The sequence below is a fragment of the Ranitomeya variabilis genome, chromosome 7, assembly GCF_051348905.1.
Source record: "Ranitomeya variabilis isolate aRanVar5 chromosome 7, aRanVar5.hap1, whole genome shotgun sequence".
NCBI lineage: Eukaryota > Metazoa > Chordata > Amphibia > Anura > Dendrobatidae > Ranitomeya > Ranitomeya variabilis.
This window is the reverse complement of record NC_135238.1, coordinates 92,714,020-92,728,999: the sequence shown is the minus strand read 5'-3', so window position 1 is coordinate 92,728,999 and position 14,980 is coordinate 92,714,020. Positions and strand designations below refer to the sequence as shown.

Genomic DNA, 14,980 nt, shown 5'->3' with positions numbered 1-14,980 from the left:
CAATTAGAGAGAGAGGTGGCACACCCAGGAGTCAAGACTGGCACACAAGCTGAAAGGGCAATATTACTCTCCCACTGTTTTTTTATTTATTTTTTTTTTTTTCAGGGAGACTTTAGAAACCAAATAATAAGAAAAAAAATAAATAAATAAATAGGCTTTCTATAGCCCACTGAATAAGAGATAGCACACACAGCAGTGGCACACAAGCCCTGACTGAGGCCAATATTTTTCTACCACTGATTGATGTAGTGTTTTTGTGTTGAGGTAGAATTTAGAACACAAATCACGGAAAAAATAAATAGGCTTTCTATGGCCCACTCAGTGAGAGATGGCACACACAGGGATGGCACTGTAGCAGAAATGCCAATCTTAATCTCCCACAAAAAAAAAAAAAAAAAAAAAACAGGGACTGTCCTACAATTACTATCTCCCTGCAGTAATCTAAGCCAGGTATGGCAGGCAGCAATAGGAGTGGACTGATGCACAAATTAAATAAAAAGTGTGGACAAACAAAAAAGATAGCTGTGCAGAAAGGAACAAGAGGATATGTGCTTTGAAAAAAGCAGTTGGTTTCCACAGTGGCGTACACACAGCAATACAGCTATCACGGAGCCTTCTAGGGCAGCCCAATGAGCTACAGCGCTGAGGAAAAAAAAAAAAAAATAGCTTCCACTGTTCCTGCACACCGAAGGTGGTGTTGGACAGTGGAAATCGCTACAGCACAAGCGGTTTGGTGGTTAGTGGACCCTGCCTAACGCTCTCCCTGCTTCTGACGAAGCGGCAGCAACCTCTCCCTAAGCTCAGATCAGCAGCAGTAAGATGGCGGTCGGCGGGAACGCCCCTTTATAGCCCCTGTGACGCCGCAGACAGCAAGCCAATCACTGCAATGCCCTTCTCTAAGATGGTGGGGACCAGGACCTATGTCATCACGCTGCCCACACTCTGCGTTCACCTTCATTGGCTGAGAAATGGCGCTTTTCGCGTCATTGAAACGCGACTTTGGCGCGAAAGTCGCGTACCGCATGGCCGACAAGCACAGGGGTCGGATCGGGTTTCATGAGACGCCGACTTAGCCAAAAGTCGGCGACTTTTGAAAATGATCGACCCGTTTCGCTCAACCCTAGTGTCCAATACTGCGGTTTATTCATAGCCAATGGTGTAGAATCAATTCCCTTCAGAGGAATAGGAACTTCCAGAGGCTCTAGACTAAAACCGCAGCGTTTAGCAAATGACCAATCCATAAGACTCAGGGCAGCGCCTGAATCCACATAGGCATCGACGGAAATGGAAGACAGTGAAAAAATCAGAGTCACAGACAAAATGAACTTAGACTGCAGAGTATCAATGGCAAAAGATTTATCAACCCTTTTTGTGCGTTTAGAGCATGCTGATATAACATGAGCTGAATCACCACAATAAAAACACAAACCATTTTTCCGCCTATAATTTTGCCGTTCACTTCTGGACTGAATTCTATCACATTGCATAGTCTCAGGTGCCTGTTCAGAAGACACCGCCAACTGGTGCACGGGTTTGCGCTCCCGTAAACGCCGATCAATCTGAATGGCCATAGCCATAGACTCATTCAGACCTGTAGGCGCAGGGAACCCCACCATAATATCCTTAATGGCCTCAGAAAGACCATTTCTGAAGTTTGCAGCCAGGGCGCACTCATTCCACTGAGTAAGCACCGACCATTTCCGAAATTTCTGACAATATATTTCCGCTTCATCATGCCCCTGAGAGAGGGCTAATAAAGCCTTTTCAGCCTGAATGTCTAGGTTAGGTTCCTCATAGAGCAATCCCAATGCCAGAAAAAACGCATCCACACTGAGCAATGCAGGATCCCCTGGTGCCAATGCAAATGCCCAATTCTGAGGGTCGCCCCGTAGGAATGATATAACAATCTTGACCTGTTGAGCAGGGTCTCCAGAGGAGCGAGATTTCAAAGAGAGAAACAATTTACAATTGTTCCTGAAATTCAGGAAGGTAGATCTATCTCCAGAAAAAAACTCTGGAATAGGAATTCTAGGTTCAGACATGGGAGTGTGAACAACGAAATCCTGTATGTTTTGAACCTTTGCCGCGAGATTACTCAGGCTGGAAGCCAAACTCTGGACATCCATGATAAACAGCTAAGATCAGAGCCATTCAAGGGTTAAGAGGAGGTAAGAAGCAGCTAGACAGCAATTAAGGGCTAGGCAGCAAAACTCTGAAGGAAAAAAAAAATAATTTCCCTTGAACACTTCTTTTTCTCCTGCTTCAGCCCAAACAATTAACACTTTGTGGGCCGGCTATACTGTCATGAATCCCCAATGGCTAGGGATAGCACAGGACAAGCAAAGTATAACAAATATCGGACGAGCTCTAGGGTGATGGAACCTGGGCTGACCGCTGCCCTACGCCTGACAAACGCAACTAGAGATAGCCAGGGAGCGTGCCTACGTTGGTTCTAGACGCCACGCACCAGCCTAAGAGCTAACTAGTACTGCAGAGAAAACAAAGACCTCACTTGCCTCCAGAGGAATTAACCCCAAAAGGTATAGTTGCCCCCCACATGTATTGACGGTGAAATGAGAGGAAGGCACACACATAGAGATGATGTATATAGCTTTAGCAAATAGAGGCCCGCTGAAAACTAGAAAGCAGAATGATACAAAAGGGGACTGAGCGGTCAGCAAAAAACCCTAATCAAAAAAAAAACATCCTGAGATTACAAGAACCCATGTGCCAACTCATGGCACATGGGGAGAACCTCAGTCCACTAGAGCAACCAGCTAGCATAGAGACATTCTAAGCAAGCTGGACCAAAAACCAAACAACTGAAAATCAGCACTTAGCTTATCCTGAAAGATCTGGGAGCAGGTAGGCAGGAACCAAACAGAGCACATCTGAACACATTGATAGCCGGCAAGGGAAATGACAGAAAGGCCAGGTAAAATAGGAAACACCCAGCCTCTGATGGACAGGTGGAAACCAAAGGCCGCAACCCACCAAAGTCACCAAGTACCAGCAGTAACCACCAGAGGGAGCCCACAAACAGAATCCACAACACTTTATCTCCCACTAATTATTTTTTTTTTTACAGGGAGAATTAAAAAAAAAAATGGCCCAGTATTACACAGTGGTTTTCGGTGGCACACAATGAGACAGATGCCACACACAGCAATGGCACAGAGGCAGACTTGCCAATCTTTATCTCCCACTAATTATTTTTTTTTTACAGGGAGAATTTAGAAAAAAAAAAAAGGCCCAGTATTACACACTGGTTTTCGGTGGCACACAATGAGACAGATGCCACACACAGCAATGGCACAGAGGCAGACTTGCCAATCTTTATCTCCCACTAATTATTTTTTTTTACAGGGAGAATTTAGAAAAAAAAAAAAAGGCCCAGTATTACACACTGGTTTTTGGTGGCACACAATGAGACAGATGCCACACACAGCAATGGCACAGAGGCAGACTTGCCAATCTTTATCTCCCACTAATTATTTTTTTTTTACAGGGAGAATTTAGAAAAAAAAAAAAGGCCCAGTATTACACACTGGTTTTCAGTGGCACACAATGAGACAGATGACACACACAGCAATGGCACAGAGGCAGACTTGCCAATCTTTATCTCCCTGCAGTAATCTCAGAAAAGTATGGCAGGCAGCTATAAAAAGTACTGCTGCACACAAAAGTGTGGACAAACACACAAGATAGCTGTGCAGAAAGGAAGGAACAACAGGATTTGTGCTTTGAAAAAAGCAGTTGGTTTGCACAGCGGCGTACACACACAGCAACGCAGCTATCAGGGTCAGGGAGCCGTCTAGGGCAGCCCAATGAGCTACAGCGCTGAGGAAAAAAAAATGTAGCTTCCACTGTCCCTGCAAACAAAAGGTGGTGTTGGACAGTGGAAATCGCTACAGCACAAGCGGTTTGGGGCTTTATGTACCCTGCCTAACACTATCCCTGCTTCTGACGAAGTGGCAGCAACCTCTCCCTATGCTCAGATCAGCAGCAGTAAGATGGCGGTCGGCGGGAACGCCACTTTATAGCTCCTGTGACGCCGCAGAAAGCAAACCAATCACTGCAATGCCGTTCTCTAAGATGGTGGGGACTGAGATCTATGTCATCACGCTGCCCACACTCTGCGTCCACCTTCATTGGCAGAGAAATGGCGCTTTTAGCGTCATTGAAACGCGACTTTGGCGCAAAAGTCGCGTACCGCATGGCCGACCCCACACAGGGATCGGGTCGGGTTTCATGAGACGCAGAGTTTGCCAAAAGTCGGCGACTTATGAAAATGAGCGATTCATTTTGCTCAACCCTACTGCTGAGATTTGAACTCAGAGTCTCTTGTTTACAAGACAAGTGCTTTAACCAACTAAGCCACAGGACAACATGCATACCACAGGACAACATGCATACCACATGTATTAAAACCTGAGCACTGGTTCATTTCTTATGCAGAAGAAATTCTTAATCTCACTATCAGTAGAGACAAAGCCATGGTAAATTTGTGAGATGATGGATGCAAGGTACTGCTGAGATTTGAACTCAAGGTCTCCTGTTTACAAGAGAAGCACTTTAAACAACTAAGCCACAGCGCCACATGCTTATAATACAGAAAAAGCATGATTGAAAAGATAGGAAGTTTGTTTCTGAGATGATGAAAACAAAGCACTGCTGAGATTTGAACTCAGAGTCTCTTGATTCCAAGTCAGGTGCTTTAACCAACTAAGCCACAGGGCAAAATGCTTAGCACATGTATTAAAACCTGAGCACTGGTTCATTTCTTATGCAGAAGAAATTCTTAATCTCACTATCAGTAGAAACGTAGCCATGGTAAATTTGTGAGATGATGATGGGAGAAAGGCACTGCTGAGATTTGAACTCAGGCTCTCCCGTTTACAAGACAGGCGCTTTAATCAACTAAGCCACAGCGCCACAGGTTTATGATACAGAATAAGCAGATTGAATGAATGCCACGGCAAGGACAAAAGGAGGACACATTAGGAATTATTGAAAAGATAGGAAGATTGTTTTTGAGATGATGAAAACAAAGCACTGCACAGATTTGAACTCAGAGTCTCTTGTTTACAAGACATTTGCTTTAAACCAACTAAGCCACAGGGCCACATGCATTAAAACCTGAGCACTGGTTCATTCCTGATGCAGAAGAAATTTTTAACCTCACAATCAGTAGAGACGTAGCCATGGTAATTTGTGAGATGATGATGGATAAAATGCACTGCTGAGATTTGAACTCAGGGTCTCCTGTTTACAAGTCAGGCGCTTTAACCAACTAAGCCACAGCGCCACATGCTTATAATACAAAAAAGGCATGATTGAAAAGATAGGTTTGTTTCTGAGATGATGAAAACAAAGCACTGCTGAGATTTGAACTCAGGGTCTCTTGTTTACAACACAGTCGCTTTAAACCAACTAAGCCACAGGGCCACATGCACATGTATTAAAACCTGAGCACTGGTTCATTTCTTATGAAATTCTTAATCTCACAATTGCACTCAGTAGAGACGTAGCCATGGTAATTTGTGAGATGATGATGGATAAAAGGAACTGCTGAGATTCGAACTCAGTGTCTCCTGTTTACAAGGCAGGCACTTTAACCAACTAAGCCACACCGCCACATGCGTATAATACAGAAAAGGCATGATTGAAAAGATAGGAGGTTTGTTTCTGAGATGATGAAAACAAGGTACTGCTGAGATTCGAACTCAGGGTCTCCTGTTTACAAGACAGGCGCTTTAACCAACTAAGCCACAGTGCCACATGCTTATGATACAGGATAGGCAGATAGAAGGAATGCCACGGCAAGGACAAAAGTAGGAAACATTAGGAATGATTGAAAAGATAGGAAGTTTGTTTCTGAGATGATGAAAACAAAGCACTGCTGAGATTTCAACTCAGTGTCTCTTGTTTACAAGACAGTCGCCTTAACCAACTAAGCCACAGGGTCACATGCTTACCACATGTATTAAATGCTGAGCACTGGTTCATTTCTTATGCAGAAGAAACTCTTAATCTCACAACTGCACTATCAGTAGAGACGGCAAGTTTGTGAGATGATGATGGAAACAAGGTACTGCTGAGATTCGAACTCAGGGTCTCCTGTTTACAAGACAGGCACTTTAACAAACTAAGCCACAGGGTCACATGCTTACAATACAGAATAGGCATGATTGAAAAGATAGGAAGTTTGTTTCTGAGATGATGAAAACAAAGCACTGCTGAGATTTCAACTCAGTGTCTCTTGTTTGCAAGACAGTCGCCTTAACCAACTAAGCCACAGGGTCGCATGCTTACTACATGTATTAAAACTTGAGTACTGGTTCATTTCTTATGCAGAAGAAATTCATAATCTCACAATTGCACTATCAGTAGAGACGTAGCCATGGCAAGTTTGAGAGACGATGATGGAAACAAAGCACTGCTGAGATTCAAACTCAGGGTCTCCTGTTTACAAGACAGGCACTTTAACAAACTAAGCCACAGGGTCACATGCTTACAGTACAGAATAGGCATGATTGAAAAGATAGGAAGTTTGTTTCTGAGATAATGAAAACAAAGCACGGCTGAGATTTGAACTCAGGGTCTCTTGTTTACAAGACAGGCGCTTTAACCAACTAAGACAGGGTCACATGCTTACCACATGTATTAAATGCTGAGCACTGGTTCATTTCTTATGCAGAAGAAATTCATAATCTCACACTTGCACTATCAGTAGAGACGTAGCCATGGCAAGTTTGAGAGACGATGATGGAAAAAAGGCACTGCTGAGATTCGAACTCAGGGTCTCCTGTTTACAAGACAGGCGCTTTAACCAACTAAGCCACAGTGCCACATGCTTATGATACAGAATAGGCAGATAGAAGGAATGCCACGGCAAGGACAAAAGTAGGAAACATTAGGAATGATTGAAAAGATAGGAAGTTTGATTCTGAGATGATGAAAACAAAGCACTGCTGAGATTTCAACTCAGTGTCTCTTGTTTACAAGACAGTCACCTTAACCAACAGGGTGACATGCTTACCACATGTATTAAATGCTGAGCACTGGTTCATTTCTTATGCAGAAGAAACTCTTAATCTCACAATTGCACTATCAGTAGAGACGTAGCCATGCCAAGTTTGTGAGATGATGATGAAAACAAAGCACTGCTGAGATTTCAACTCAGTGTCTCTTGTTTACAAGACAGGCGCTTTAACCAACTAAGCCACAGTGCCACATGCTTATGATACAGAATAGGCAGATAGAAGGAATGCCACGGCAAGGACAAAAGTAGGAAACATTAGGAATGATTGAAAAGATAGGAAGTTTGTTTCTGAGATGATGAAAACAAAGCACTGCTGAGATTTCAACTCAGTGTCTCTTGTTTACAAGACAGTCGCCTTAACCAACTAAGCCACAGGGTCACATGCATTAAAACCTGAGCACTGGTTCATTTCTTATGCAGAAGAAACTCTTAATCTCACAATTGCACTACCAGTAGAGACGTAGCCATGCCAAGTTTGTGAGATGATGGAAACAAGGCACTGCTGAGATTCGAACTCAGGGTCTCCTGTTTACAAGACAGGCGCTTTAACCAACTAAGCCACAGTGCCACATGCTTATGATACAGAATAGGCAGATAGAAGGGATGCCACGGCAAGGACAAAAGTAGGAAACATTAGGAATGATTGAAAAGATAGGAAGTTTGTTTCTGAGATGATGAAAACAAAGCACTGCTGAGATTTCAACTCAGTGTCTCTTGTTTACAAGACAGGCGCTTTAACCAACTAAGCCACAGTGCCACATGCTTATGATACAGAATAGGCAGATAGAAGGAATGCCACGGCAAGGACAAAAGTAGGAAACATTAGGAATGATTGAAAAGATAGGAAGTTTGTTTCTGAGATGATGAAAACAAAGCACTGCTGAGATTTCAACTCAGTGTCTCTTGTTTACAAGACAGTCGCCTTAACCAACTAAGCCACAGGGTCACATGCATTAAAACCTGAGCACTGGTTCATTTCTTATGCAGAAGAAACTCTTAATCTCACAATTGCACTACCAGTAGAGACGTAGCCATGCCAAGTTTGTGAGATGATGGAAACAAGGCACTGCTGAGATTCGAACTCAGGGTCTCCTGTTTACAAGACAGGCGCTTTAACCAACTAAGCCACAGTGCCACATGCTTATGATACAGAATAGGCAGATAGAAGGGATGCCACGGCAAGGACAAAAGTAGGAAACATTAGGAATGATTGAAAAGATAGGAAGTTTGTTTCTGAGATGATGAAAACAAAGCACTGCTGAGATTTCAACTCAGTGTCTCTTGTTTACAAGACAGGCGCTTTAACCAACTAAGCCACAGTGCCACATGCTTATGATACAGAATAGGCAGATAGAAGGAATGCCACGGCAAGGACAAAAGTAGGAAAAATTAGGAATGATTGAAAAGATAGGAAGTTTGTTTCTGAGATGATGAAAACAAAGCACTGCTGAGATTTCAACTCAGTGTCTCTTGTTTACAAGACAGGCGCTTTAACCAACTAAGCCACAGTGCCACATGCTTATGATGCAGAATAGGCAGATAGAAGGAATGCCACGGCAAGGACAAAAGTAGGAAACATTAGGAATGATTGCAAAGATAGGAAGTTTGTTTCTGAGATGATGAAAACAAAGCACTGCTGAGATTTCAACTCAGTGTCTCTTGTTTACAAGACAGTCGCCTTAACCAACTAAGCCACAGGGTCACATGCTTACCACATGTATTAAAACCTGAGCACTGGTTCATTTCTTATGCAGAAGAATCTCTTAATCTCACAATTGCACTATCAGTAGAGACGTAGCCATGGTAAATTTGTGAGATGATGATGGAAACAAAGAACTGCTGAGATTCAAACTCAGTGTCTCCTGTTCACAAGACAGGCGCTTTAACCAACTAAGCCACAGCGCCACATGCTTACGATACAGAGTAGGTATGATAGAAAAGATAGGAGGTTTGTTTCTGAGATGATGAAAACAAAGCACTGCTGAGATTTGAACTCAGGGTCTCACATTTACAAGACAGGCGCCTTATCCAACTAAGCCACAGCGCCACATGCTTACGATACAGAGTAGGCATGATAGAAAAGATAGGAGGTTTGTTTCTGAGATGATGAAAACAAAGCACTCCTGAGAGTTGAACTCAGGGTCTCACGTTTACAAGACAGGTGCTTTAACCAACTAAGCCACAGGGTCACATGCTTACAACATGTATTGAAACCTGAGCACTGGTTCATTTCTTATGCAGAAGAAACTCTTAATCTCACAATTGCACTATCAGTAGAGACGTAGCCATGGCAAGTTTGTGAGATGATGATGGAAACAAGGTACTGCTGAGATTCGAACTCAGGGTCTCCTGTTTAAAAGACAGACGCTTTAACCAACTAAGCCACAGTGCCACATGCTTATGAAACAGAATAGGCAGATAGAAGGAATGCCACGGCAAGGACAAAAGTAGGAAACATTAGGAATGATTGAAAAGATAGGAAGTTTGTTTCTGAGATGATGAAAACTAAGTACTGCTGAGATTTCAACTCAGTGTCTCTTGTTTACAAGACAGGAGCCTTAACCAACTAAGCCACAGGGTCACATGCATTAAAACCTGAGCACTGGTTCATTTCATATGCAGAAGAAACTCTTAATCTCACAATTGCACTATCAGTAGAGACGTAGCCATGCCAAGTTTGTGAGATGATGATGAAAACAAAGCACTGCTGAGATTTCAACTCAGTGTCTCTTGTTTACAAGACAGTCACCTTAACCAACAGGGTGACATGCTTACCACATGTATTAAATGCTGAGCACTGGTTCATTTCTTATGCAGAAGAAACTCTTAATCTCACAATTGCACTATCAGTAGAGACGTAGCCATGCCAAGTTTGTGAGATGATGATGAAAACAAAGCACTGCTGAGATTTCAACTCAGTGTCTCTTGTTTACAAGACAGGCGCTTTAACCAACTAAGCCACAGTGCCACATGCTTATGATACAGAATAGGCAGATAGAAGGAATGCCACGGCAAGGACAAAAGTAGGAAACATTAGGAATGATTGAAAAGATAGGAAGTTTGTTTCTGAGATGATGAAAACAAAGCACTGCTGAGATTTCAACTCAGTGTCTCTTGTTTACAAGACAGTCGCCTTAACCAACTAAGCCACAGGGTCACATGCATTAAAACCTGAGCACTGGTTCATTTCTTATGCAGAAGAAACTCTTAATCTCACAATTGCACTACCAGTAGAGACGTAGCCATGCCAAGTTTGTGAGATGATGGAAACAAGGCACTGCTGAGATTCGAACTCAGGGTCTCCTGTTTACAAGACAGGCGCTTTAACCAACTAAGCCACAGTGCCACATGCTTATGATACAGAATAGGCAGATAGAAGGGATGCCACGGCAAGGACAAAAGTAGGAAACATTAGGAATGATTGAAAAGATAGGAAGTTTGTTTCTGAGATGATGAAAACAAAGCACTGCTGAGATTTCAACTCAGTGTCTCTTGTTTACAAGACAGGCGCTTTAACCAACTAAGCCACAGTGCCACATGCTTATGATACAGAATAGGCAGATAGAAGGAATGCCACGGCAAGGACAAAAGTAGGAAACATTAGGAATGATTGAAAAGATAGGAAGTTTGTTTCTGAGATGATGAAAACAAAGCACTGCTGAGATTTCAACTCAGTGTCTCTTGTTTACAAGACAGTCGCCTTAACCAACTAAGCCACAGGGTCACATGCATTAAAACCTGAGCACTGGTTCATTTCTTATGCAGAAGAAACTCTTAATCTCACAATTGCACTACCAGTAGAGACGTAGCCATGCCAAGTTTGTGAGATGATGGAAACAAGGCACTGCTGAGATTCGAACTCAGGGTCTCCTGTTTACAAGACAGGCGCTTTAACCAACTAAGCCACAGTGCCACATGCTTATGATACAGAATAGGCAGATAGAAGGGATGCCACGGCAAGGACAAAAGTAGGAAACATTAGGAATGATTGAAAAGATAGGAAGTTTGTTTCTGAGATGATGAAAACAAAGCACTGCTGAGATTTCAACTCAGTGTCTCTTGTTTACAAGACAGGCGCTTTAACCAACTAAGCCACAGTGCCACATGCTTATGATACAGAATAGGCAGATAGAAGGAATGCCACGGCAAGGACAAAAGTAGGAAAAATTAGGAATGATTGAAAAGATAGGAAGTTTGTTTCTGAGATGATGAAAACAAAGCACTGCTGAGATTTCAACTCAGTGTCTCTTGTTTACAAGACAGGCGCTTTAACCAACTAAGCCACAGTGCCACATGCTTATGATGCAGAATAGGCAGATAGAAGGAATGCCACGGCAAGGACAAAAGTAGGAAACATTAGGAATGATTGCAAAGATAGGAAGTTTGTTTCTGAGATGATGAAAACAAAGCACTGCTGAGATTTCAACTCAGTGTCTCTTGTTTACAAGACAGTCGCCTTAACCAACTAAGCCACAGGGTCACATGCTTACCACATGTATTAAAACCTGAGCACTGGTTCATTTCTTATGCAGAAGAATCTCTTAATCTCACAATTGCACTATCAGTAGAGACGTAGCCATGGTAAATTTGTGAGATGATGATGGAAACAAAGAACTGCTGAGATTCAAACTCAGTGTCTCCTGTTCACAAGACAGGCGCTTTAACCAACTAAGCCACAGCGCCACATGCTTACGATACAGAGTAGGTATGATAGAAAAGATAGGAGGTTTGTTTCTGAGATGATGAAAACAAAGCACTGCTGAGATTTGAACTCAGGGTCTCACATTTACAAGACAGGCGCCTTATCCAACTAAGCCACAGCGCCACATGCTTACGATACAGAGTAGGCATGATAGAAAAGATAGGAGGTTTGTTTCTGAGATGATGAAAACAAAGCACTCCTGAGAGTTGAACTCAGGGTCTCACGTTTACAAGACAGGTGCTTTAACCAACTAAGCCACAGGGTCACATGCTTACAACATGTATTGAAACCTGAGCACTGGTTCATTTCTTATGCAGAAGAAACTCTTAATCTCACAATTGCACTATCAGTAGAGACGTAGCCATGGCAAGTTTGTGAGATGATGATGGAAACAAGGTACTGCTGAGATTCGAACTCAGGGTCTCCTGTTTAAAAGACAGACGCTTTAACCAACTAAGCCACAGTGCCACATGCTTATGAAACAGAATAGGCAGATAGAAGGAATGCCACGGCAAGGACAAAAGTAGGAAACATTAGGAATGATTGAAAAGATAGGAAGTTTGTTTCTGAGATGATGAAAACTAAGTACTGCTGAGATTTCAACTCAGTGTCTCTTGTTTACAAGACAGGAGCCTTAACCAACTAAGCCACAGGGTCACATGCATTAAAACCTGAGCACTGGTTCATTTCATATGCAGAAGAAACTCTTAATCTCACAATTGCACTATCAGTAGAGACGTAGCCATGCCAAGTTTGTGAGATGATGATGGAAACAAGGCACTGCTGAGATTCGAACTCAGGGTCTCCTGTTTACAAGACAGGCGCTTTAACCAACTAAGCCACAGTGCCACATGCTTATGATACAGAATAGGCAGATAGAAGGAATGCCACGGCAAGGACAAAAGTAGGAAACATTAGGAATGATTGAAAAGATAGGAAGTTTGTTTCTGAGATGATGAAAACAAAGCACTGCTGAGATTTCAACTCAGTGTCTCTTGTTTACAAGACAGGCGCTTTAACCAACTAAGCCACAGTGCCACATGCTTATGATCCAGAATAGGCAGATAGAAGGAATGCCACGGCAAGGACAAAAGTAGGAAACATTAGGAATGATTGAAAAGATAGGAAGTTTGTTTCTGAGATGATGAAAACAAAGCACTGCTGAGATTTCAACTCAGTGTCTCTTGTTTACAAGACAGTCGCCTTAACCAACTAAGCCACAGGGTCACATGCATTAAAACCTGAGTACTGGTTCATTTCTTATGCAGAAGAAACTCTTAATCTCACAATTGCACTACCAGTAGAGACGTAGCCATGCCAAGTTTGTGAGATGATGATGGAAACAAGGCACTGCTGAGATTCGAACTCAGGGTCTCCTGTTTACAAGACAGGCGCTTTAACCAACTAAGCCACAGTGCCACATGCTTATGATACAGAATAGGCAGATAGAAGGAATGCCACGGCAAGGACAAAAGTAGGAAACATTAGGAATGATTGAAAAGATAGGAAGTTTGTTTCTGAGATGATGAAAACAAAGCACTGCTGAGATTTCAACTCAGTGTCTCTTGTTTACAAGACAGGCACTTTAACCAACTAAGCCACAGTGCCACATGCTTATGATACAGAATAGGCAGATAGAAGGAATGCCACGGCAAGGACAAAAGTAGGAAAAATTAGGAATGATTGAAAAGATAGGAAGTTTGTTTCTGAGATGATGAAAACAAAGCACTGCTGAGATTTCAACTCAGTGTCTCTTGTTTACAAGACAGGCGCTTTAACCAACTAAGCCACAGTGCCACATGCTTATGATACAGAATAGGCAGATAGAAGGAATGCCACGGCAAGGACAAAAGTAGGAAACATTAGGAATGATTGCAAAGATAGGAAGTTTGTTTCTGAGATGATGAAAACAAAGCACTGCTGAGATTTCAACTCAGTGTCTCTTGTTTACAAGACAGGAGCCTTAACCAACTAAGCCACAGGGTCACATGCATTAAAACCTGAGCACTGGTTCATTTCATATGCAGAAGAAACTCTTAATCTCACAATTGCACTATCAGTAGAGACGTAGCCATGCCAAGTTTGTGAGATGATGATGGAAACAAGGCACTGCTGAGATTCGAACTCAGGGTCTCCGGTATACAAGACAGGCGCTTTAACCAACTAAGCCACAGTGCCACATGCTTATGATACAGAATAGGCAGATAGAAGGAATGCCACGGCAAGGACAAAAGTAGGAAACATTAGGAATGATTGAAAAGATAGGAAGTTTGTTTCTGAGATGATGAAAACAAAGCACTGCTGAGATTTCAACTCAGTGTCTCTTGTTTACAAGACAGTCGCCTTAACCAACTAAGCCACAGGGTCACATGCATTAAAACCTGAGCACTGGTTCATTTCTTATGCAGAAGAAACTCTTAATCTCACAATTGCACTACCAGTAGAGACGTAGCCATGCCAAGTTTGTGAGATGATGGAAACAAGGCACTGCTGAGATTCGAACTCAGGGTCTCCTGTTTACAAGACAGGCGCTTTAACCAACTAAGCCACAGTGCCACATGCTTATGATACAGAATAGGCAGATAGAAGGGATGCCACGGCAAGGACAAAAGTAGGAAACATTAGGAATGATTGAAAAGATAGGAAGTTTGTTTCTGAGATGATGAAAACAAAGCACTGCTGAGATTTCAACTCAGTGTCTCTTGTTTACAAGACAGGCGCTTTAACCAACTAAGCCACAGTGCCACATGCTTATGATACAGAATAGGCAGATAGAAGGAATGCCACGGCAAGGACAAAAGTAGGAAACATTAGGAATGATTGAAAAGATAGGAAGTTTGTTTCTGAGATGATGAAAACAAAGCACTGCTGAGATTTCAACTCAGTGTCTCTTGTTTACAAGACAGTCGCCTTAACCAACTAAGCCACAGGGTCACATGCATTAAAACCTGAGCACTGGTTCATTTCTTATGCAGAAGAAACTCTTAATCTCACAATTGCACTACCAGTAGAGACGTAGCCATGCCAAGTTTGTGAGATGATGGAAACAAGGCACTGCTGAGATTCGAACTCAGGGTCTCCTGTTTACAAGACAGGCGCTTTAACCAACTAAGCCACAGTGCCACATGCTTATGATACAGAATAGGCAGATAGAAGGGATGCCACGGCAAGGACAAAAGTAGGAAACATTAGGAATGATTGAAAAGATAGGAAGTTTGTTTCTGAGATGATGA

General features: G+C 42.6%; 11 non-coding genes across 11 annotated transcripts; all 11 read right to left on the bottom strand.

The window, feature by feature from the left end:
• Positions 1 to 4,666: 4,666 nt before the first annotated feature.
• On the bottom strand, positions 4,667 to 4,747 carry TRNAP-UGG (transfer RNA proline (anticodon UGG)). Its single transcript has one exon. It is a non-coding gene; the product is annotated as a tRNA-Pro (tRNA).
• A 958-nt stretch (positions 4,748 to 5,705) lies between these two features.
• On the bottom strand, positions 5,706 to 5,779 carry TRNAT-UGU (transfer RNA threonine (anticodon UGU)). The gene has a single exon. It is a non-coding gene; the product is annotated as a tRNA-Thr (tRNA).
• Positions 5,780 to 6,777: 998 nt separating this feature from the next.
• TRNAT-UGU (transfer RNA threonine (anticodon UGU)) lies at positions 6,778 to 6,851 on the bottom strand. The gene has a single exon. It is a non-coding gene; the product is annotated as a tRNA-Thr (tRNA).
• A 688-nt stretch (positions 6,852 to 7,539) lies between these two features.
• On the bottom strand, positions 7,540 to 7,613 carry TRNAT-UGU (transfer RNA threonine (anticodon UGU)). The gene has a single exon. It is a non-coding gene; the product is annotated as a tRNA-Thr (tRNA).
• A 493-nt stretch (positions 7,614 to 8,106) lies between these two features.
• Positions 8,107 to 8,180, bottom strand: TRNAT-UGU (transfer RNA threonine (anticodon UGU)). The gene has a single exon. It is a non-coding gene; the product is annotated as a tRNA-Thr (tRNA).
• A 2,137-nt stretch (positions 8,181 to 10,317) lies between these two features.
• Positions 10,318 to 10,391, bottom strand: TRNAT-UGU (transfer RNA threonine (anticodon UGU)). The gene has a single exon. It is a non-coding gene; the product is annotated as a tRNA-Thr (tRNA).
• A 493-nt stretch (positions 10,392 to 10,884) lies between these two features.
• Positions 10,885 to 10,958, bottom strand: TRNAT-UGU (transfer RNA threonine (anticodon UGU)). The gene has a single exon. It is a non-coding gene; the product is annotated as a tRNA-Thr (tRNA).
• A 1,564-nt stretch (positions 10,959 to 12,522) lies between these two features.
• Positions 12,523 to 12,596, bottom strand: TRNAT-UGU (transfer RNA threonine (anticodon UGU)). The gene has a single exon. It is a non-coding gene; the product is annotated as a tRNA-Thr (tRNA).
• Positions 12,597 to 13,092: 496 nt separating this feature from the next.
• Positions 13,093 to 13,166, bottom strand: TRNAT-UGU (transfer RNA threonine (anticodon UGU)). The gene has a single exon. It is a non-coding gene; the product is annotated as a tRNA-Thr (tRNA).
• A 1,063-nt stretch (positions 13,167 to 14,229) lies between these two features.
• TRNAT-UGU (transfer RNA threonine (anticodon UGU)) lies at positions 14,230 to 14,303 on the bottom strand. The gene has a single exon. It is a non-coding gene; the product is annotated as a tRNA-Thr (tRNA).
• A 493-nt stretch (positions 14,304 to 14,796) lies between these two features.
• On the bottom strand, positions 14,797 to 14,870 carry TRNAT-UGU (transfer RNA threonine (anticodon UGU)). Its single transcript has one exon. It is a non-coding gene; the product is annotated as a tRNA-Thr (tRNA).
• Between the last annotated feature and the right edge of the window lie 110 nt (positions 14,871 to 14,980).